The following is a 24,546-nucleotide window of genomic DNA, read 5'->3' as shown; positions in this document are numbered from 1 at the left end:
GTCGTGATTCTCTGGTTGGCTAAGTCTGGGTCACATGATTTGTACTAAACCCAGAGCAGAATCAGCCTCACCTAAAATGTATAGACTGAGGGTGAAAGAGGGTTACTTATTACAGTAAATTAGAAACCTATTATCCAAGGAAGCAAAATGGATGTTGGGCAGGCAAGAACCGCAGTGGTCCACTAGAGTTGTATAGCAAGGTGGCCATTGCTTAGGTCGCTGCTCCTTTGCCTGCACTGGTGCCCATTCTTTTCCAGATGCACAGGGGTGCTGATCTTGCACCTGCATACATGTGCACATACTTTAGGAGTGCCACGAGCTTCCCTTGAGGCTTCCTGATTATGTCATCCATTGCTACCATGGATTCACCTACTTTTCCTTCACCAGGAGCTCAGAGACTCTGGCTTCTTGATTATAGAAAAGGAAGACACCTAGCAAAATGGCAAAATTATATATATAAAACCCTAAGCAACTGGTTGACCGTTCAACCAGTTGACCATTTGACTAGTCGCTATGATGCACACTGACCACCAGGGGGCAGACACTCAAAGCAGAAGCTGCCCCCTGGTGGTCAGTGTGCTCCCACAGTGGGAGTGCTGCTCAGCTGACTAAGGGGCGCCAGAGGAGCGGCAGTGGCAGGCTCAGCGGAACCAGAATGAGTGGGAGCAGCGCAGCGCCCACCCACGCTCAGGCTCCTCCCCCACCACTTGCCTCTTCAAGCACTACTACATCCCCCAAGGGGTCCCAGATTGTGAGAGGGTTCAGGCCAGGCTAAGGGACCCCACCAGTGCACGAATCCGTGCACCAGGCCTCTAGTATCAATAAAAATGATGTGCCCTATGCTTGGTGCACCTAGCCTTTTCTTCTACCTGCTGGCCTGGTTTTACCCAGTTTTTCAAAGCCTGTGATTCTCACTGCCTTTTTCCATCTGCCACATTCTCCATACCCTGATTTTTTGCTAATTTTGTTGAGTGGTGGAGCATGGGTGGAGGAGTAACAGATTCCACAGCTGGGGAGCAGACAGTACAATTGGCAGTGTGAGTGTTGCTTACCTGCCAGTGCTGTCTGTGATTTGGAAAGAATCGTGTAACTTCTTCATTTGCAGATTAGAGGGTTAAACAGTCTGGGATGGCAAACCGTGGCATGAGCATTGTCCTACTCTGTCACAACACCCATGGCAAATATTACTCATTATCCCTGGCGTGGCCTGAGAATCTTTTCCAATACAGTGCTTCTAGAAGCTGCCACCTATCCATCACTTAGAGATGTTCCTGGATACGGAATCTATTTGCCATCCCTGGGCTGGACAAACTCCATAATTCTCCTTTATTTCTGTGAATCTGTGAGTTAAGGGTAGATAGCCAGCTAAAATGAATCCACAGTGTGCCACTGATGTTTTCAAATAAAGTGGAGTATTGGTGAACAGATACTATTTTGAAAACCCATTGGTACCACAAAAGCAAGCTTTCCTCTTACTTAGCCATGGTCATTTTCACAGCATCTCACTAACTCATGATATAAATGACAGAAAGTACATAAAGCAACAAAATTGCCAGATGTGCAGCACAAAGTGCTTCTTAGGAACAAGGAAATGGTACAGAGATTCACAAAAGGGGGTTTGTATGTGGGATGGACTGTATTTAGATGGAAAATTGTTCATCATGATAGGTTGCTCATCTTCAAATCCAGAAAGGAAAATGTTATGTATTTATCTTAAAGCAGAGCAGAAGGGATTCTGGGCACTTCTGTGGGCAAACTCCACCTTGAGGGGTTGAGAGGTCAGGGTTCAATACCATGAGACTCAGCTTTGGAGACACTGGTCCAGAGGCAAGCCCTCAGAGCCTGGCCGTTTCTCATTTGCTGCTATCTGAGCACGTTATTGACAAAGCTCACTGTGGCCGTTTGCTTCTATACAGCACAGTGGAGGCTGCTGTGCCATTCAGTTTGCTCAACTCCAGCAGAACAGGATGTTCATCTCCCCCCTCCAGTCATTTTACAAGGCTCGAAATAAGCCTGTGAGACTGCCCAGATGTGTCCATAATGAAGTCAAAAAAAAAAAAAAAAGAAAGAAAGAAAAGTGTAGGAAAACAAAACTGCTATCTAAAGAATCCCTGAGAAGAGCACAGTCCTTCAGAGATATTCAGTTGGTATTTTTGAGGCCCTACTGTGTGCAACCAAGCAGACTAAAAACTAGAGGGGGAAATCGGTGAGTATGCAGGTCAGCTCACTCTTAGATGGAGAAGGGAAACGTGTATGTTGATTATGTATCAAGCAGGGAGGCAATGTGAGTGTGCTGTGTGCCTTCAGAGAGAGGAGAGGGCAGGGACCCTGGGTGGTGATGACAGCGATGCTTTCACGGCATTCACTGTGTGCCAGTGCTCCTTCATGGACCACGAATGGGGACTCATTTAATCTCCCCACCAACCTATGAGGCATATGCCACTGCTCCCATTTTATATGTGGGGGAAACTGAGGCACTCAGAGGCAAGTGCAAACCTCTATTACTTAGTGGGACTCTCATGTGTCTGCATCTCAATGTACATTTAACATGCATTATTCCTAACCCTCATGACCTCCCTGTGGGGCTGCTGTAGGTGTGACAAATTGGCCAAGATCCCCTAGCTTGAAATGGACAGAAATGGGACTGAGATTCTGACTTTTCTGTTCAAACACCCATTTCCTTTCTGCCAGTTGGTGTATCAGGAGGCTGTGCCACCTGGGTGGCTGTGGCTACTGTCCATTGGTCAGGATGAGTTAGAGCAACATAGAAGGGACAGAGAAAAACAGCAAGTGAAAGCTGTTTGAAAGAAGAAAGAGCCACAGTTCCGCATCCTGATGATTCTAAATTGTCTAGCCTAGGAGGACAGAGAGGGATTGGACCAATCAGGCTTGGATGTGTTGAGTTGGTAGCTCTTGGTGACATCTTGATAGAGGTGTCCAGGAGACAACAGGGAATTTGGGATTGGATCTCGCGGGAAAGAAAAGCATCTGGTAGGGCTTTGGCTTTGGTTTGGAACTTAACTGGGTTCAGATTTGTGTTCCAACCCCACCCTCACCCCCGCCCCATGATCATGTGACCTTGGACAATGCATTCAACTCTCTGAACCTCAACATCTTTAGGTATGAAACAGGGATAAGAATTGAGCTTACATCACAGAATTGTTGGACTGGGCACAGCACCAGATAACCATCAATAGTATCTTTTTTGAACCTCTAGAGAGAGGATAAGCAACTGAAGGCTAAGTGTCCTCACTGTGGACAGAGATTGGGGGCAGGAGGAGAAAGCAGAGCCAAAAAAAAAAAAAAAAGAAGGAAAAGATGTTCTCAGAGAGGGCAGTGGGGAACCCAGCATAAACAAACCGGGAGAGATGGGAGAGATGTCCCCGTGGTTAAATTCTTTAAGATAAATGCAACCCCAGCAAAGCACAGCTCAGCTCAGCTGCAGGAACTGGAGCCCAGCTTGCTAATAAAAAGATGTGTCTCTTATTTTTACCTGCTACCTGCGACCTCCTTTCACCTGGAAAGTCTATAGTCTGAATCTGTGAAGTCTAATTATTAATGGTTTAATTATAAACTCTCAAGCTCTTTCTACATTTTTAATTGGCTGCCCAGATGCTAGTACCTGCCTGAGCTGTGTAAGATCACCTTAGATCTGAGTAGGTGGGGGAGCAGTTTAATCCTGGTCTTTTGACAGGCAAGGAGGAATTGTTATGGAGGGGCAGGGCTAACCATGCGTGCACAGAACAGTTTTCTAGCCTGAGGAGCGTAATGATGAACCCGACTCACATATGTCTGGACAGCACTGTGGCTTATCTCCACCAGGTCTGCTGTCCTTCTGCCTGGCAGTGATGAGCAGGAAGACAACAGGGTGTTAAGTGGTTCATGTATTTATTTATAATATCATTTATTCATTTATATATAGAGCTTCAAAGTTGCATAGAAAAGTTCTGCTTCATTCCTTACAGTCCTTTGGTAGAGATGCCTTTATCTGCTGTGTGACTCATCAACATCATTGTTCAGCCTGCCCCCCCCCCAAATAAAAGCATAATTGATTTAATTTTTGACATATACATGCATGTATATGTGTATGTATTTCTGAAAGAAATTATAGTTTCTATGACTGTAGATTATGGCAAGGAATTCTGACATCAGTTGAACTCTATGGAGTCAGGCTGGGAAGTAAGAATATCTGGGAGCTCGTAGGAATTAAATTTAAATTCCAGTTTGGAAGCCAAAGAGACTGGACCTACTAGCTTCATTTTGAAGTGTGGGAGTCCACTCTGAGCAACTGTAGCATTTAAATCCTAGTGACCCAGCATCTGAGGCTCCTGAACAAAGCAGGAGACACACAATGTAACAGAGGAAGAGCTGTGGGAACCCACAGGCTGTGGGCATGGATCTGGCTTTCTGCTCCAGTGCAAGTCTGATCATACCCTTCTCGCTCAATGGGCCCTTGCTTCCTCTTCACCCATGGGGACCTTGGAATAAATTCTGAAGTCTTTCTATGTGTCTGAAAATATCCTTCACATTCTAGCCTGGCAGATCTCTGCAGCCTTCCCTCAAGTCTGATTCCTTTTCATCTTAAGTGGTTTAACCTGCTGAAATGTCACCTCCTCCAAGACCCTTTCTGGTCCCCATTCCAAAGGAGGGTCTTACCCTGATCGTTTCCCTCCAGCACCAGTTCAGTACCTTCATGGCCATTTCTCAGTTTGTAATTATGTATCTACTTGTTTGGTGTTTACAGTTCGGCTCTCTGATGAGACTGCCAGCTCCTTGAAGGCAAAAATACAGTCTATTCCCTTGTTCCCATCCTATTTCCTTCCTTCCCTCGTCCCTTCTTCCTTCTCTTCCTCTCTCCTCCCTCCCTCCCTCCTTCCCTCCCTCCCTCCCTCCCTCCCTTCCTTCTTTCCTTCCTTCCTTCCTTCCTTCCTTCCTTCCTTCCTTCCTTCCTTCCTTCCTTCCTGAGCTGTAAAACCAGTTCATAACAATATCAATGTCATAGATAATGCAGATATTAAATAAGCAAACATACGCAAAAGATTTAGAGCAGTGCTCAGCACAAGGTAAGTGAAAATTCCAGTTGTTTCTCATCATTGTATCATCAAAGCCAGGGCTATAATAAATGCTAAATGAATGCACCAGGCAGACTGAGACAACCCAATCCTTCATCCCTTCTCTATATGACCAAATTTCCTCACTTCTACAATCTGTAGAGAATTCAGGATTATAAGGAAACTTGAATCATAACCATTCTTATTGCTCAGGTACCCACTTTATATAAAACACTGACTAAACTTCTAAGAGAGGATTCTTTATTTCTATAGGTCCACTTAAAAAACACCAAAAGACTTGGCAGTATCCGAAAGTTAATTATTAAGAATTTACACTTCTTAACTGGAAGCCAGTACACTGGACTCAATCAAGTTAAACGCAAATATATGTATGTATCCTTTCCTTTTTGTCATTTAAAAATCCCTGAAAAAGTAAAATGAACAGAGAATGTTATGACAGAACCTTAAAAAGCTAAATTTAAGACTTATTTGTCTTGGTGATCATCATAACTGTAAACATGCAGTTTAAAAGACATAAGTTTGGCTCCTAATTCAGTTTTAAGAATCAGGATAGAAATAGTTCCAAAAAATAAAATAAAATAAAATGAGCAATTAGTTAAGGAACAACTTTGGAGAAATAGTTGTTTTTGTTTTTAATGTTTTAATTAAAAATATAAAACATGCCATCCATTGTTCAGAAGCCAATATTAATATTGCTGCTAATCATGTATCTTGACCCTTAGAGGATCTCTTCATCCACTGCTTCTCATAGTCTTAGGGTTGTATTTGGTAAGAACCTCTAGGGAATGGTGGGCCTGAACCTCAAAATCAGCCTCTGGATGCCCCTCCATTACTGTATGTATGCGTACGCTCTGGGACATTTAGGTGAGTTCTTATAGATGATATGAAGGGGTGACCCAAATGGGGATCCAATTACACATTTAGGACTTATCAGTTGCAAGGCACTGAGAAGTCATCTTCATCCTTTGAGTTTCAATTTTCATCTGTACAATGGCTATAGTACCCCAACCTTAACTTGATGTCATAATGGGGTACTAAGAATGTAAAAAATGTATTGTCCCTAACCCAGTGCTAACAGAGGGTTAGCACACAAAAAAATCACATCTATAGATGAGTGAATAAAGAAGACATGGACTATTACTCAGCAATGGACGAATACTAAGCAATAAAAAGAAGATTAAAACTTTGCCTTTTGCAACCACATGGAGAAACCTAGAGGGGCAGTATGCTAAGTGAAATAAGTCAGGCAGAGAAAGACAAATGCTGTATGATTTCACTTATCTATGGAATCTAGAAACTTAAAACAAACGAACAAACAAAACAAAAACAGATTCAGAGATATAGAGAACCATCCTTTGTTCTTAACTGAAATACCCTGTGAGGTGTTACCACCTCTGTATGTTTTTTCATCTTTTCTGATCTCACACATTCTAGACAAAAATATCGTTGCACATTTGTTACTGAGATAAACTCCAATTTTTATCAACCCCGAGCCAACCATCTGAATCACTTCTGTTCGTTTGTCCATTTTGTCATCTCACCTCCAACGTGCCTGTCATGCTGCTTGCAGGTGATTTGACTTCATTTGTTAAAGCACCATGAGTATGAGAGCAACCAGCTTTGGGCATAATTAATCGCCTTGTCTCAAGACCTTATCACATTGACTGGGAGTGGCGTAGAGTTCGTTGAGCTGGACAATAATATCGACCTGGCTCAAATGAAATATGTTTCACAACAATCGAAGTGGAGAACCAATCTGTGCACTGAATGTGGCTGTAAAGAAATGAGGAGTTTAAAGCTATAGCTACTTAACATGCACCAATTTAACAAGTGGGGTAATTTAAAAAAATCTGTGAAGCACCACTTTTCATGGCAAAATCCTCCTAAGTTACTATTAGGGAAAATTGGTATCCATTTAACTGTCATGCAAAATAGGGAAAATATATATCTCAAAAAATTATGGTACAGCTCCAAAAATTGGGCATGAAATAGGGTATTAGGCTGTTATATTTTGACACATGCCTAAATTGTTATGTTTATGATTCTTGGCTCCAGGATACTATTCAAATATAGATAAAAATAAATAATTTGATTCATTAATTTAAGAAGATAACAGATTGATTTGTGGATCAGAATCTAATAAGACTATATTCTGAAGATTAATTTTAATTGAAATGCTTGGGGAAAAATAATTGATCCCATAGAAAGTCTAGATAATTAAAACTAGCTTTTTTTGGCTTGTGGAAACTCAACATTTCGTGTTTGCAGCAGATAATACAAAAGAAAAACTACTGTAAACCACATATGTAACTTAAGTTTCCATATAGTAACATTAAAAAGACAGATGAAATAAATTATAATAATGTATGTATTATTTAACTATACATACTTAACACACAATGTATGTATATCTTATACCATACACACAGACAATATATTCATACTAGAGGCCTGTTGCATGAAGATTCATGCAATAGGCCTTCCTTCACCTGGCTGCCGGCTCCGGTTTTCCTCTGGCACCGGGGATCCAGGCCTTCTGCCTTTGCTCCCACTGGAGTCTGCAGGCTTCACTCTGGCTGAAGCACTGCTCCTGTAGCTTCCTTCGCCCCCCTGCCATCCCCCCATAGCAGGCATCCTGCCCCGCCCTGTTTCTCTGCCCCTGGAGTGGCTGGGGGGCGGGGCCACCACCATCTTTGTCCTGCTAATTTGCATATTTCCTCCTGATTGGCTGATGGGCATCGTGGTTGTATGGTCAATTTACATATTTCTCTTTTATTAGTGTAGGTTGGGTTAAATTTCATAGATATATATACTATCTGTATATTTATATGTTATAAATTTAACCCAATGTACATATAAAACCTAACATATATATTAGGATATATAATTTTATAAGATATTATGTCAACAAGTAATCAATATGAACATTATTAATGAAATGATTTTTACATTCTTCCTTTCATTTTAAATCTTTGAAATTCAATGTATATTTTACACTTATAGCAGATCTCAATGTGGACTAGCCAAATTGTAAGTGCTTAATAGCCACAGATGGCAAATGGCTACCGAGTGGTCAGGGCTGCCCTAGCATCCTATGGAAGATATATATATTCTGAAAGAGAGATGGAGTCATTCACTGAGTGCACACCACATGTGAGGGCATTCTTAGCTGCTGTCACACATACGTCCATTCTCAGATTCTCATGGCCAACCTCATTACTCTGTTGGTAATCTGGTTCCTACTCTGCAGATGCAGTAGTTCAGGCCCAGAGAAATTGTGTAAGTCAGCTAGTCACCATCTGCCAGCAAATGGCAGAACTGGGAGTTGGGCCTGAGCCTTCTGACTTTATGCAGCCACTGCTATTTTGGTAACACTACTGACATTTAAAATAGAACCGGTGCTTTCCTATTCTCCTGGAAATACTATAAAATGACAGAGGAAAATAACAAGTGCTTAGAATCTTTTTTAAAAATGAACATGGAGCTGAGCAAAACTCCTAAAAAATGTTAGGTAGTGGACAAGTCTTATATTTTCATGACACTTTTTAAAAAATCTTTTCTCATGAGTAGAATCTTTGAGAAAGAACTTCATGAAAACAGCACAATGTTTCCAAATGGAAATGTCTCTCAAGCCATCAGTTTCCTTATTTCAGACCTTATCTTACTCATCTTAATAGTTTTGGAGCATTTTACATTTATATTTTTAAAAATAAAATTTTATTTTCATAAGCATTGTTTGGATTTAACACTGCCTTGAAGCAGATGGTGTTTTTCCTGTTTTTATGAGTCATGGAACTGAGATGAACAGAAGTCGAGGGGTGGCTCTCAGGTCACAGGCTGGTCAGGTGTCCACCTCAGTATGCAAATCCATAGCAATGCCTTTGGTCCAGGGTTCCGTCCACAGCTAGCTTTCCAGCAGCTTCTGGGGCTTTTCCAGTAAAAGGAATATTGCGTCATCAGACATGCATTTTCACCTTGTACCTTTGATGGCAGAAGATAATGTGATAGAATGCACATCGTTCTGGTTTCTCTGATATGCTTCTAACCTCCTTTTATTATTACCATAAATCAAATACAAGTGATTTCTCAGTGTAAATATTGAAGTGTTCACCTCTTTTTTAAAAAACCCTCTTATCTGGCATTTGGAAATACTTGGTCACAATGGGCTTTGCCATGTGGTGTGGCTGTTCTTATTAGAGATGAAATGACATAAAAAATTCAAAGTGGTTAGGAAAAACAACCTGAGTGATAATCTTGGATAAATTTTAAGTAGGTGGACAAGCCCTGTGTTGTCATGGCACTTTTAAAATACTTTCCTCACGAATAGAGCCTTTGGAAATAGAACCTCATAAAAACATCACAAGATTTCCAAATGTGAATGTCTCCTAGACTACTCTGTAAAAGCCTGGTTCTCATTTCTGATGGAAACAAACAAACAAACAAACAAAAAAACTCCAGTGATAACAGAACACAATTATTTACTTAAAAATTTTATTGATTGGAGAGAGAGAGAGACATCGATTTGTTGTTCCATCAATCCATGTATTCATTGTTTGTTTCTTATATGTGTCCTGACCTGGGATCGAACTCGCAATCTTCTCGTACCGGGATGATGCTCTAACCACTTGAGGTACCCAGCCAGGGCCAGAACACAATCTTTGATACGGACCACGATTTTCTCCATTTGGATCTTTGATCTTAATATTCAAAGATTAAGGTAGCAAAGGAACAGGAAGAGGATATACCATTTTTTCAGTTCTTCTTCTTCGCATGGCACATGGGTCAATCAAATTACATGGTCTTCACCCAAACTTTTAAAGCACAATTCTGAGCATTTGGAGAAAAAAATAGCAAAGAAGAGCATTATGGCCCCAGCCAACCATCTCCTCTAATCTACCCACATTGGGTAGTTATCCCTGGACTCTTGGTCTCTGTGGCCCAGCCTTGATTTGTGATAAATGCTAGAGTGGTAACTCCTCTTGAGCCACACTGTTGATGCTGTTTGACCCTAAATTTAACTGCTTGTTGAGACAAAGCCACGTTGTCTCAAAGCCACAAAGCCAGGTATCACACAGACAAACAGGAAGCACTTTCAACTGTGGCCAGGGCCTGATCTCAGAGTGTATTTTGTCTTTTTTCAAGCTCCTCTTATAACAGAAGTAGAAACCCTCTGGTTTATACCCCTAGGGATGCCACGTTAAAAATTACAACAACAGCCGAAACCGGTTTGGCTCAGTGGATAGAGCGTTGGCCTGTGGACTGAAGGGTCCCAGGTTCGATTCCGGTCAAGGGCATGTACCTTGGTTGCGGGCACATCCCCAGTAGGGGGTGTGCAAGAGGCAGCTGATTGATGTTTCTCTCTCATCAATGTTTCTAACTCTCTATCCCTCTCTCTTCCTCTCTGTAAAAAAACAATAAAATATATTTTTAAAAAATTACAACAGCAAAGACTGCCGATGTCCTACTGGGGTCCACATTAGGACTGGCATTTTTATTTGCCAAATTGCTTCTATCTTTTTTAATAAGACAAAAAGATAGCAACACTCAAAAAGCAAATAGTGTGTGCGGTCATCAAAGTATGATGATTTCTTTAACAGAAAATAGATTTTGTTAGCACTTGCTCTTCTTTCTCTATCATGTAAAGGAAGATCAATTCTCCAATAAAAAGTACTTCAAGTAATACCCCACATAGCATTTCAGAATTTGACATAGCAATGGACTTACACATAGGCAGAGAAAATTTAAAATGATAACAAAGATGGCATATTTATGCTCTTAGCAATTCCCACTCTTCAAAGACTGGTGAGCACAACCAATTGGGGAGGCCTATAGAAGGAGAAAGAGCTTCCCTTGGCATAGAGCAATATGAATATTCCAGGGCGACTCAAGGTAAATCAAACTCAAAAAATTTGAGACTCTCCTCTAAGCAAAAGTTCCAAAATACCCTTAATTGAAAGGCAGCTTTAGTTGGAGGGAGCTTATTGCTCTGACCCCATTGATCCCAGATTTCCCTCCAGCCTTACAATCCAAAAGGGGAAGTGTAGAATCTTCTCTACACTTTTTCTCTTCTACCTACCAATAAGAGAAAAGTGAACCTGAGATGCAAGAGGGTGTTTTTCCTTCCTGATATCAAAACAGTTCTCCTGCCTCTGGCTATTTATGGAAATCAGATAGTTCCTTCAATTTTCAATTATTTTGAAGCAAAACCTTTTGACAAAAGGTTGGCATTGTCAACCAACCCCTTCATCATATCAGGCAATTTAAGCTTCTATTGACAGCAGCTACAACTCCCTTTCTTTGAAGTTACAAAGCTATAAACAATGGTAGTTCTCCAAGCCACCCAGAAAGAGCCTGAATAAATATAGCCAGGCTTTTCCTGCAGCTCTTCCCTGCCCATCACTCTCACTCCAGATGACTGTGGATGCCATTCTTTTCTTTTTTAATTGTTTTTGCCTCCACTATGAGAGTTAAAACAGCTAATCAGGATGCACTGTTTTCTTCCTTTCATTGTCCATTCTCACAAACTCCAGTTAACAGATAGCTGACTTGACTGCTTTTTTATTCCAAATCCCTTATTTAATTTAGACCTTGTTAGCAAAGTCTAGCCCCTAGACCATCAGTCTTATTTGCCTAGTTTTCCTGGAATTTCTTCTTTCACTCAGGTCTTTAGATATTTTCTATAAAGTAGGAACGAAGAAAGTAAAAAAGAAGACTCAGAAATGGAATCAAAGAAAAAAAAGTGCTAAAAATAATAATCCCCCTATATTTTTGTCAAATTCTACATAAATCTTATAATTTCAGTGTTGGTTATTAGGTAAAGTAAATTTTTATTTCCTGTAAGGATAGGGGCTCTGACCGACTTGTTCATTGCTTTAAATCTAGCACTTAATAACTGTCATTGAATACTTATTGAATGACTAAACAAATGTCAGAGATGGAATGAAAATTGATGTTATAATGCTGATCATAGCCAACATTTATTTAGGTCAAACTCAGTGCCAGGTACCACTCTAAATACATTTCTTACCTTAAGTCATTTGGTCTTTACGACAAGTCTGTGAAATAGGAACTATTATCTTCATTTTATAGATGAATAAAGTAAGATATGGGAAAGATATGACTTGTCCATGGTTGAACAACTACATAGAATATTTCAGAGGCATGCTTTGTCCTCTGATACTCCAAGAAGGCATTTAACAAAATATCTTACCTTTTTTTTCAATATAGAGAAATATGAGCTAAACATTACTAAAGTAGATTCAGAGTGGTTGAATAGATGCATCCAAGAGATCTGAAAAATAATCTGCCAGCCTAAAGCATGGCTTCTTCATGCAGTCAATGGCTCTAACTGACTGAATTTAACCCAATGATGAAAGTGAAGATATGGAAACAGGTTTTTTTCTTTTGTAACTTTCACAGCCCTGAGATCCTCATTGCATGAGAGATTCAAGATTCAAAAAGAAGTCAAGTATCTATAAGGATGGGCTGAAATCAATAAGGCTGTATCAATAGATATAGATGTGCAGCCTCGCCTATTGGAAAACAGTTTCTGGGAAATGGATGAGGGTGAGGTGGCAAGGACTTGGTTGATGAGGCATTCACTCTCATGAAAGTACAACTCCCTCTGTACAGGTTCCTGCCCTGTAATTATTCATCCTTAATTTATTGCTCATTGCCTTGAGTACCACTCCAAGACTTTCCCTTTTACTTAAGCAATAAACTCTACCCCATTGCCTATGATTTTCTGCAGCTGAAAATGCATTTCTCTTTGCTGAAAAGTTTATATTGTCCAACTTGAGCTTCCCCAATTCCATCTTCATCTCTGCCCCCTTCCAATCTTTTCCTTTCCTCTCAACGGAAGACCAACTCTATCTCCTCTTTGTGACACATCCTTTCCTTGGAGCTCTTGAACCCACTGCTTTCTGCTTCTGTTTTCACCACGTGCTCCTTCTTTCTCTCTTACTCCTTCAGCTGTTTCCTCCTCTCTGAATCCTCCCCTCAGCCTGCAAACTTGCTCCGATCTTCCCAGGTTAAAATATATTTCCATAGAGCTAGTTTTCCTTCACATCACTGCCCTCCCCTTCACCAATCTTCTGGAAGGCATAGTCTTTACTTAACATCTCTACTTAACATCTCTATCATGTAAAGGAAGATCAATTCTCCAATAAAAAGTACTTCAAGTAATACCCCACATAGCATTTCAGAATTTGACATAGCAATGGACTTACACATAGGCAGAGAAAATTTAAAATGATAACAAAGATGGCATATTTATGCTCAACCCTTCTACTCCAAAATTGGCAATTTAAACCTTGATATTTTGCTAAAATTACCAACTTTTGAATGTCATGGAAACGGAATAGCTGATTTTCTTAAAGATTTTTTAGTCCTGAGCCCACTTGAATTCTCTGAAGCATTTGGCAACTTAGTTTTAACTTTTATTTGAGGTCAATTTCATGTAACATAAAATTAGTCATTTTAAGTGAACATATCAGTGGTATTTAATGCATTCATGATGTGTAACCACCACCTCTAATTAGTTCCAAAATATTAACCCCCCTAACAAAAAACTCACAACCATTAAACATTTAATCTCCCTAATACCTGGCAAGAAAGATCTGCATTGTGTCTCTGATAATTTATCTATTTTGGATATTTCATATAAGTGGAATTATACAATAAATGGTCTTTTGTGACTAGCTTCTTCCACTTAGTGTAATGTCTTAAAAATTCATCCACCACGTTATAACATGTAGCACTACTTCATTTCTTTTTGTGGCCAAATAATAATAATACTACATTGTATAGATAGTCCATAATTTGTTTATCCATTCATCCATTGATGGTCATTTGGTCCGTTTTCATCTTTTGGTGATTATGAATGGTTCTGCTACATATATGCATGTACATACAGTATATTTGGTTAAGTACTAGTTTTCAGTCCTTCTGTGTTTATGCCTAAGAGTTGAACTATTAGGTCATATGGTAATTCTATGTTTAATTGTTTTCCACAGCAGCTAAATTGTTTTGTATTCCTTCCAGAGCATTTGACAGTTTTGAAATGCCTCTTAAAATGCTCTTCCCTTGGCCTTCTAGAACACTACATCGTCCTTGTTCTCCTACTCTCTCTATATGGCAACCTGTTATATCTTTCCTCCTCTAGCTCCTCTCCTTACTATTCTTGCCATTGGCGGTGCTCTCCAGATTTCTGTCTTGATTTCCTCTGATGTTTTCTATCATTCTGAACATTCTCATCTAAACTAGTGCCTTTAGGTAGCCCCTCTATAGGATGTCTTCATTACATAGCTTCGTTTCTGACCTTGGGTTCTTCATACCTACCTATCTACAGCATCTCTACTTGTATCTCTTACTTGCCTCTCAGTATATATGTGTGTGTGTTGCCTCCCTCCCTTCCTCTCTTCCTCCCCACCCCTCCATTTCTTCTCATTCTTTCTCTCCCATGTGGTTTTAACCTGAATACTTATCTCCATTATAATAGCCACAACTGGTTTAGGCACCATACCTTCTTATGTGACCTATGACAGGATCTTATGAATGTTATCTCTCCTAAATCTGACTTTGTTCCTTTCCTTTCTGATCAAATGTATATACCTATTGCCACTCAATTATTCCCCCCGCCCCCAAAATATCTGGAATCATACCATGTCCTACTGTGGCTTATCATGCTCACTGAGTACCATTCAAATTGATCCCAAATTTCTTTGTCATTTTCACCCTCACTTTTCTCCATGACTCAGGTGATTTTCCCATCAAAGTAAGATGTTCATGCTCAATGATCACTAAAAATGATATGGTTTCTTCTACATCTATCTCTCAGAGGGGTATAAATGTGTCACAATAGGTTCACAAAAAAAGGCCAGATTAGGAGTTATGATATTAGCAGAACCATTGACTTGTTATTTAATAATGCATATTTTTAACCCGGTGGTCGGCAAACACATTAGTCAACAGAGCCAAATATCAATAGTACGACGATTGAAATTTCTTTTGAGAGACAAATTTTTTAAACTTAAATTATATAGGTAGGTACATTGTTATTAATTTAATTAGGGTACTCCTAAGCCCAGCCTTTGCTAAAAACTCAAGGGGCCAAAGAGCCGTATGTGGCTCACGAGCTGCAGTTTGCCAACCACTGTTTTAACCAAACACTGATGCCAATAGGTTAATCCTTTCCTAGGTGGTGGTTGTTTTTTGAAATTTGTAATTAATATGGTGGAAATAATGCTATAATGAAACATGACTTGCAAGTCTTACAGATTAATACTTTCCATTGATTGGATATGGAGGGTCTCTATAATATGGATCTTAGTAAGATGCTCAGGACCTTTACACACATGCTAGGACAGTGGTCGGCAAACGGCAGCTCGTGAGCCACATGCGGCTCTTTGGCCCCATGAGTGTTCTAATGCCACTTCTTCAAAATAGACTCGCCCAGGCTGAAAACCGACTTCTGCGCATGGGCCACGAAGTTTCAATCGCACTATATGTGTGCGCCCGCATGTGGTATTTAGTGGAAGAGCCACACTCAAGGGGCCAAAGAGCCACATGTGGCTCGCGAGCTGCTGTTGGCCGACCACTGTGCTAGGATTACCACTTAGAGTGAGATCTCTTAGGAAATCTCTGCTGATTGACCACAACAGCCAGATGTGAGCCTCATTCTACCTACCACCCAATGTAGCTGTAGGTAGAATTTGCAGTGCCTACCACATTGTTTATTATATCATTAGAAATAAAGTATTCAAATTACTAAGAGAAACTAAGACCCAAAGTTGGATAGGTTCCCCTGAGCAATACAGTCCTCTTTTTCAGGACTACTTTCTTTATTTTATTTATTTTGAATATAGCTTCTCTGGTCAACGATTTAATTTTTTTGTTAACTTTGTCCTTGTTGATGCTAATGTGCTCCTGTCATGTGGAAATGAGAATAATTCAGATATTGTAAGAGAAAGAAAATGGTTAGATAAATTAGAAGCATAAATAATTTATTGAGAAATAATTCAAGCAGCTAACTATATTGTGCATTCTCTGTTTACTTCACGAATGATCCATATGCCAACTCCATACAAGTTAATGTTCATCTCAGGAAACCTTTGCCAAAATGAGCAAGAAGTAGTAAATGCCTCATTATCCATTCAGAATGCCTAATGATACGTTATTTTCTGTTATAAAACCTCAAGGTTTCTGAACGCCTGGTTATAAATCCAAACTGTCAACATCTCTTTGGCAAGGGGAAGCACAGCATCCTATAGAAATAAAATGTAAGATTAACAATTCAAATTTATATATTTCCATCCCTCCATGAATTCTGCCACACATGGTAGAAAACTGCAATCCATATTTTTTGTAGAATATATGCTATGAAGACCCATAAAACATTTAAGGACATTTAGAAAAGCAAAAATGGAACTTTCAGAAATAAAACCTTAAATAAGAACAATAGAAAAGACAGACCATCAGCAATTATTAATAAAATAGACATTTTGTAAAATCGTATTTGGGGAAATAAATAGCCAGGTGGTATATACATTGAGCCAATCTAAAGATATCCTGGTTTTTCTCTCCACATCAGACAGAACCTGGTGGGAAAAGCCAAAAAGTTAGGCATTTAATAGCTAAGCCACTGGAGTCAGATTTCCTGGTTTTAAATCCCAGCTCTGGAATTCATCAGTCTTGTGATTTGTGACAATGTTTTAAAAACTTTTTTAAGACTTAACTTTTTCTATCTGTGAAATGGGGATAAAAATAGTACTTACCTCTTGAAATTAATGTGAAACTTGAATGAGATAATGCACGTGAGGTTCTTGGAACTGTGCCTGGTACATAGTGAGTACGAAGCACGAAGTACTATTAACTATCAAAGGGAACAGCACGGACTCTGTCTTAATATGGTGCTCCCAGTTAAAATGCCCAGGGCAAGGAGTTCTGGCTTCAACTGTATCTGACTATAGGAACTAAGCAGGTGCCATAAGCTTACATAGGCTCAGTAGGTGTCACGAGGACCCAGTTTCCCCTTCTCTACTTTCTGTGTGTCCTCATTTTTAGACTTTTTCCTGTGTATCAGAAGACACATGCATATTAGGTAAGGTGGAGCACAGACGAATCACATGAGGATCCAGTACTATAAGTTGATAAATACTCCTGTCAATACCAAAGGTTATTAGACTTGAATCTTCTTGAGATCTGACGATGTTAAAGTTAAACCTCTAGAGATAAAATCCCGTCTCCTCCAGAAGTAGAAGAGGGCAGGCGCTGAGACCTGAGTGTGAGGCAGCATCTCTGTATTTTAGATTCCGAAGAGGAAGTACTGCCACTTATATTTGAACATAGTCCTCCCTTAACATCAATTGTCAGATGCATACCTAATGTTTAGAGTCTTAAAATGGGGTAGAGGAGTTACAAAAATAACTTTTAAAAAGTATGTCTTAGATTATTATCGCTCACAAGCTACTTTACTTTTAAAAGTAAGAATTCTTTTTAAATCCAAGAAATCCTTGTTGTCTTAAAATGCAAAATTAGCCCAAATGGCGTGGCTCGGTAGTTGAGCTTCGACCTATGAACTAGGAAGTCACGGTTTGATTCCTGGTCAGGCACATACCTGGGTTGCCAGCTGGATCCCCAGTGGGAGGATGCAGCCAATCAATGATTCTCTCTCATTGATGTTTCTATATCTCTCTCCCTCTCCCTTATTCTCTGATATTAAATATATGTATTTAAAAATGCAAGATTATTAAATCATGAATTAATCATTAACTAATATTTTTAGCCCTAAATATAAATTTAGTTTGTTGCATTTTATCAATTAAGTAACTTGCACCACTCCCCTTTCTCAGAACCCTCTGAAGATTTTTTTCATCTTTACCATGTATTATAGAAAACATAGTTTTCACTTCACCCATCAAAGGAAGAGGCCTTTGTATCAGAGTCTCTGTTTAATTCCAGCAGAGTTTCTCTTGTGATGGTCTGTTATTTTTGTGTTTCAAGTGTGTATGTCAAATAATTTATTTCTCTTTTTCCCAATGTGTGTGTTCTTGTGACCTCACAGATTAAAGGGGTCTTTTGTTTTGACAAATGCTCTTGTCAGCATTTTATCCATGCCACCCTGGGCAGAGGGTTCTGACTGCCAGGAGGACGGGGCGGGGTCTCAGGAGCCAGTCTCCTCTCCTGAGCTCCCCGCCCAGGTAGAGAGAAGATATAATGAATTTCCATGATAATGATGTTCTTGTGTGTCTCCTGCAGAAATGGAATTGGACATGCAAGAAAGAACAACAAAAAAGGTCTTATATAGCACATTACAAACTAGGAAACTCTTGAAGTCAGCATCTGGGATGGTCCTAAAAAATGTACGGAGGGAAAAAATTACTGCTGACACACACCTCAGAGAAACTGTCTGTGATGAGATTATCTCTCTCCAGGACTCTGACAAAGCTTTGCAAGGGTGCTTACTTCTGCAGTTGGCTTTTCTCCCTCCCTGATTGCATTCTCATTCAGAGATGGAGGTACTGCTTGGAGTGCACCTGCCTTAGTTTGGGTTCCCTGGAAGGCAAAGCCTGAGAAAATGACTTGCATGCAGGGTCTTTATCTGGGAGACAGTCCCAGGAAGCAGAAGTGGGTGAAGGTAAAAGTGAATCAGGGATGGAGAAAGCCAATCAAAAGATACATTATAGAAGCTGCCACCGTTGCCCATAGGATTCATTTCCTTAATTCTGCCAGGACCTCTGAGAATCCTGGGAATACCAGGGCTCTCCCAGAATCATCCACCTGAGAAATGGAGTGGCTGAAGCCTTACCAGTAGGCTCCCTATTCCCCGTGGATTGAGAGTTTGCCCCAGAGAGTGTCAACTGTCTCTTGTTTAGAACAAATTCCTCCATGTGTCTTAGAAAGTCCTAGTTAGAATGACTCAAAGTTACCTGAGCCTAGGGTGAGGCCCTGGGATACCCTTGTGAGTCTGTGCTCACTAACAACTGTTCAGCACAGGTGCCTCTGAAGTGAGAGGTGGCTGAGAGGGTGTGACTTGGCCACAGGATATCTGCCACAGCTTCAGGAGCTCCTCCACAGAAATATCATTCAGAGCGGGAACATGATTGTTTGGCCACCAGTTTGGTGTGAGCCAGGTTGCTTTATGACAAGTCATCCAGAGGACAGCCAGGCTGAGAGGGCTGACTCTGCATCCATAGCAGAGCTTGGAGACAGACTGTTCATCCGTCGTGCAGTGGGCAGGGATTTAACTCACTCATACCTCCTTGTTTCACCATCTTTCTGAATCCAAAACTGCTGCCCTTCAAAATCTAAAAGAGCTGTGGGTTTAGAAATGCCCGAGTCCTCCTCCAGAGGCTGATTTCCTCTGGCATATCAGTGTTCTTTAAATTGGTAAATAATCATTTTTATATGAGCTATAGGGAGCTGATGCTTTTTTGCTACAACTTCAATAGATTGACCTAGAGAAAACTGGGCATTTGACAAAAATGTTTATCCATTTGGAAAATTATGATCTGTCACCAACTATATAAATCCCAATTCCTGGAATTCCAGCATTCTTATATAGGAACAAAACCTGACATGGGCTATGAATTGCAGGACTCCTTTGAAAAAAAAGGAAAAGTAAAGAGGAAGAGAAGTGTGAAGGGCTTTTTGACTTTTTCTGAGCCCATACTCTGAGCCAGGAACTTTGCTAGTACTTTCCCAAATTAACTCATGTAATATTATCTAATTCACAGGAGAGGCACAGAGAGGCCACTGAGGTGTGGAGAGGTTAAGTAATGTGCCCAATAGCTCATAACTTGTAAGTAATGAAACTACTAAGAAGCACTGGGCTCAGGTCTGAGTCCAGAGCCTGCACTCCTGAATCCATGCAAGTGCTGTCCTCACCTTGCTGTGCAGGCACCTTGGACCTCCGGGTCAAGACCTATTAGTTTAGGTAAAATAATGGAGTGATGAAAATGGCTTATCTCAAACATGCCTTCCTTTTTCACAGCCTGACTGAGACACTGTTATCCTCTACTATGTCACACATATGCTGGTGTTGTCTCTATGGAGCTTCTTTTCATTTTCATCTACCCAGTCTATTCCAACCATGGATCATTTGCCTAGCAACCATCCATTCCTCTCACCTGAGAGCAGTGTGTCCTTGACACCACAGTGCTTACCCTAAAGTTAAGACCTCCCATCTCTACACTATCTGGCAGAGGGGCTGGAACTTAGAGGGGGCTTAAAAAATCTTTGCCAGAATGATTACAAGAACAAATGATGGACTCTGTTTTACACATGAGAAACCTAGTCTTGTGCAAAGTCACACCACTTGGTGTGGGAGACATGAAGTAGAAGTCGAGTTTCCAGCCTCCTGGTCTGGTGTATTTCCATCTCTGAGAGTGTACTGCCTTTCCATATGGCATGAACACTCTATTAAGCATCTCCTGGAGCCAATCCAAGAGGCCTCTTCAATGGTGGACAACTGAGGCTCCACACCAGGCACCAATGAGGCTGTATTGGGATGGTCAGACTTTCCGTGTTCCTTAAGTCATATTGTGTGAATTCCCAGAATCATGGTTTATATGAATCTTCTTTGCAAAATGAACCTTCTCCCTGTGCCAAACCTGAAATACAGTGGCATGAGTAACTGGCAGGAACAGATGCAGACAATGAGTAATGCAATGTATTTTCCAGCTGAAAATTTCTCTTCCACACTCAGCATTACTGTGCTGGGGAAGATGCTCTCCTGTGTACCAAGGGACCAACATTACAGATCCAGGGCACCCACTGCAAAATTGGCACCAAGTGGCTTGGATACTGCTTTTTCCACCACAACTAAATGAAATCAGAGATCACTTGTTATACAGTTAGTTAAAAATGATATTATCCTATATAATAAAAGCCTAATATGCTAAATGTCCAGTCATCTGATTGGCCGTTCAACCAATCAAAGCATAATATGTTAATTATATGCTAAGGCTGCTCAACAGCTTGCTATGATGTGCACTGACCACCAGGGGGCAGACTTTTCAACTGGTAGGTTAGCTGGTGGCTAGGGTCCGGTCAGTTGGGACTGAGCGAGATGGGCTGGACATGCCCTGGAGCCCTCCCGTGGCCCCTCCCTAGCTGGCCAACCTCCCGTGTCCCTCCCCGGCTCTGATCATGCACTGGGGTCCCTCGGCCTGGCCTGTGCCCTCTCACATTTGGCCCAATGGCAAAATGGCCGGTTGCTATGACATGCACTGATCACTGGGGACAGATGCTCAATGCAGGAGCTGCCCCCTGGTGGGCAGTGCGCTCCCATAGGGGGAGTGTCACTCATCCAGAAGCCAGGCTCACGGCTGGCGAGTGCAGCAGCAGTGGCAGGAGCCTCTTCCGCCTCCGCAGTAGCATTAAGGATGTCAGGATGTCCGACTGATGGCTCCCAGACTGCAAGAGGGTGCAAGCCGGGCTGAAGGAAGTCTCCCGAGCCCCTACCCCCCTGAATGCACGAATTTCGTGCACCGGGCCTCTAGTCTATATTTATAGAAGGCTAATATGCAAAGTGTCCCTGCGGGAGTTCGCCCGGGAGACTAGGAGTTCTCTCGCTCACTATGACGTGTGCTGACCACCAAGGGGCAGTGTGGAGCAAAGGAAGGCCCCAGCCGGCAGCTGGTAAAGTGAGACCCTGGTCAGCAGCTGGAAGCAAGGCCCCAGCTGGCAGCCGGAAGGTCCTGATCGGTCCTGGACACTGGCCAGGCCTGGGGACCCTACCTGTGCATGAATTTTATGGACCGGGCCTCTAGTAGTTTTATAAATGTGTAAAAGGAATACAGCAAAAATAAAGAAGCTCTACCTCACCCCCAAATATGGTAATTGTGAATAATCACTGCCCAACAGAATTGAAAAGTCACTGGACTTTGGGTTTGCCAATGCTTGTGTTAATATCATGCTGGTACTGAGGTGACACATTGGTCCAGGAGATGATTTCCTGAGATAAGAGGGCGGACCCTCTATGAAGGTCTTGGAGACTGGTTTGGGAGGTTAGGGATAGTGAGTCCGTGAGGAAGGCAATTTATGGAGGAGAGGAAAAAGAAGTTATATTGGCAAAGTGAATGGGGTCAGGATGGCTGAGACTTTAGGAGCAGAAATTGAGTGGCCTGGCTTAGACATTGGTTCTGGGCTTTGCATCTCAAAACATAGAACCTGGTTGAGGAATAATGATGTGGAGGTGCTTCCCCTTTAAATAGACCTGTTGAAGCCTGGTTATCATCTCAGAGAATCCTTCCCTTATCACCTGACTTAAATTGGGTCCACCTTATTACAGGGTTTTGTGTGTGTGTGTGTGTGTGTGTGTGTGTGTGTGTGTGCGCGCGCACACTTTCTATTTACAGCATTTGCCACAATTTATAGTGTTTAAAAGCATTGTTTCTTTTCTCTTTTTGTGTGCATATCCAGTGCCAGTTGGTTCCTACTGTGCCCTTAGCACTCAGCTTAGTGTCTGCATGTAGTCTGTGCTGCAGAAAGAGGCACTGAATCCATAAGTGCAGCTCTAATTGAATAGATGTTAGACCATAAATATCCAATGATGGGTGTGATGGCTGGGCTCAGCAATCGATGGGAAGAGTGACAGAGGGTGGAGGCTCAGGTTTCCTCTAAGTGCAATGGGAAGCAAGGGAGTGACCCTCAGAATAACTGTAAGATGGCAGGTGGGGAAGAGTAGTCACTTGAGTGGGAAAGAAGTGCTTCAGTTACCTATCGCTGTGTAACAAACTACCTCAAACTTAGAGACTGAAAATGACAATCATTGTATTTGGCCATGTTTCTGTGGGTCAAGAATTCAGGCAAGGTTTGGGCAGATGCAGGCTGGGTCTTTCACTCAGATGTGTTCAGCGGCTGACTTGGCAAGGCAGGTAGATCCGGGAAAGCTTCACTGATAAACCTGGCAGCTTGGAGCTTCTTCACGTAGCTTCTTCATATGCTTCCTTGGGCTTCCTCAGAGATAATCAGAGGTGGGCTTCCAGGGGGAGCAGGCCAAGCATGTGAAAGCAGAAGCTACATCTCCCTTAAAGCCAGCCCTGGAAGTTACACACAGTTGCCTCCACTGTGCTCCGTGGGTCTAAGCTCCGGGTTAACCCCAATTCAAGGAGAGGAGAAATAGACTCCACTAGTTGTTGATGCTGTTGTTTTTAATTCTCACCCAATAGTTATGTTTTAATTTATGTTTGAAAGAGAGGGAGGGAGAGGAAAAAGAGTAAGAGAGAGAGGGAGAAACATTGATGTGAGAAACACCAATCAGTTGCCTTCTGTATGCACGCTGACTGGGGATCCAACCCGAAACCTGGGTATGTGCCCTGACCGGAAATTGAACCCATGACCTTTCAGTGTATGGGACAATGCTCCAACCAACTTAGCCACACTGGCCAGGCGACTCCAACCCTGAATGTGAAGATTGACATACTTTGCAGCCATTTTGAACCCATTCCAAGGAAAGACTGACTAGGTTGTTGTTATAGTAAACCCAGCCTAATGTTGTAGCAATGGAGATGGGGAGAAATCGATTGGCTTAAAATATAATCAGAGGTAGACATGGTAAGATTTGATAATGGTTGTCTTGGGTCAGTTAGACAAAGGTGATACCATTTATTTTTATTTGTTTCCTATTACTGCTATAAAAATTTTATCACAAACATAGTGGCTTAAAACAACACAAATTCATTCTCTTACAATTTTAGAGGCAGAAGTCCAAAATGACTCTGACAAGGCTACAATGAAGGTGTAGGCAGAGCTGGTTTTATCTGGAGTCTCTAGGGGAGAATCCGTTCCTTGCCTCTTCCAGCTTCTAAAGGCTGTTCAGGGCACCTTACTCCATCTTCAAAATCAGTCTTGTAGCATCTTTTGGGGGAGATCCCTGGGAACAGTGAGATAAATTGAAGAGACAAGTTGTCTGGCTGGAGTGGCTCAGTTGGTTGAGTGTCATCTGTGCACTGAAAGGTTGACAATTCAATTCCAGGTCAGGGCACACCTGGGTTGTGGGTTCCATCCCTGGTCAGGGCTCGTACGGAGGACAACCGACCAATGTTTGTCTCTTGAATCAATGTCTCTTCTCTCTCTCTCTCTCTCTCTCTCTCTCTCTCTCTCTCTCTCTCTCTCTTTCTCTCTCTCTCTCTCTCTCTCTCTCTCAGGGGGGGGGGGGGAGGGGAGGCTTTAAGGTGAAATAATCAAGATTCAAATGAGCTAAGTATAAGAAATTTGTGTGATGTCCAAGTGGAGACATTTTTAAAAAGCCAGATGAATGTATTGCATTCAGAGCTTGACATACACACTTTGCATTTCTCAATGCAAATATTTGTGAGGATTGTTTAGTTCATATAGGAGGAGACGTTTTAGCAGCGTTGTCCAATGGAAATGTAATGTGAGCCACATATGGAAATTTAAATGTTCTTGTTAGTCAAATTTAAAAAGTAAGAAGAAACAGATAAAATTAATTTTAGTATCTTCTTTAACC

At 41.4% G+C, this 24,546-nt stretch overlaps 1 protein-coding gene across 12 annotated transcripts in view; it reads left to right on the top strand.

Annotated features, from left to right (window-relative positions):
• The window catches only part of CDH13 (cadherin 13), a 1,044,015-nt gene that overhangs the window by 374,312 nt on the left and 645,157 nt on the right, over positions 1–24,546 (top strand). The gene's annotated exons all lie outside the window — the stretch shown is intronic.

Source organism: Eptesicus fuscus, chromosome 21, assembly GCF_027574615.1.
Source record: "Eptesicus fuscus isolate TK198812 chromosome 21, DD_ASM_mEF_20220401, whole genome shotgun sequence".
NCBI classification, from domain to species: domain Eukaryota; kingdom Metazoa; phylum Chordata; class Mammalia; order Chiroptera; family Vespertilionidae; genus Eptesicus; species Eptesicus fuscus.
This window is presented reverse-complemented; position numbering and strand designations above follow the sequence as displayed.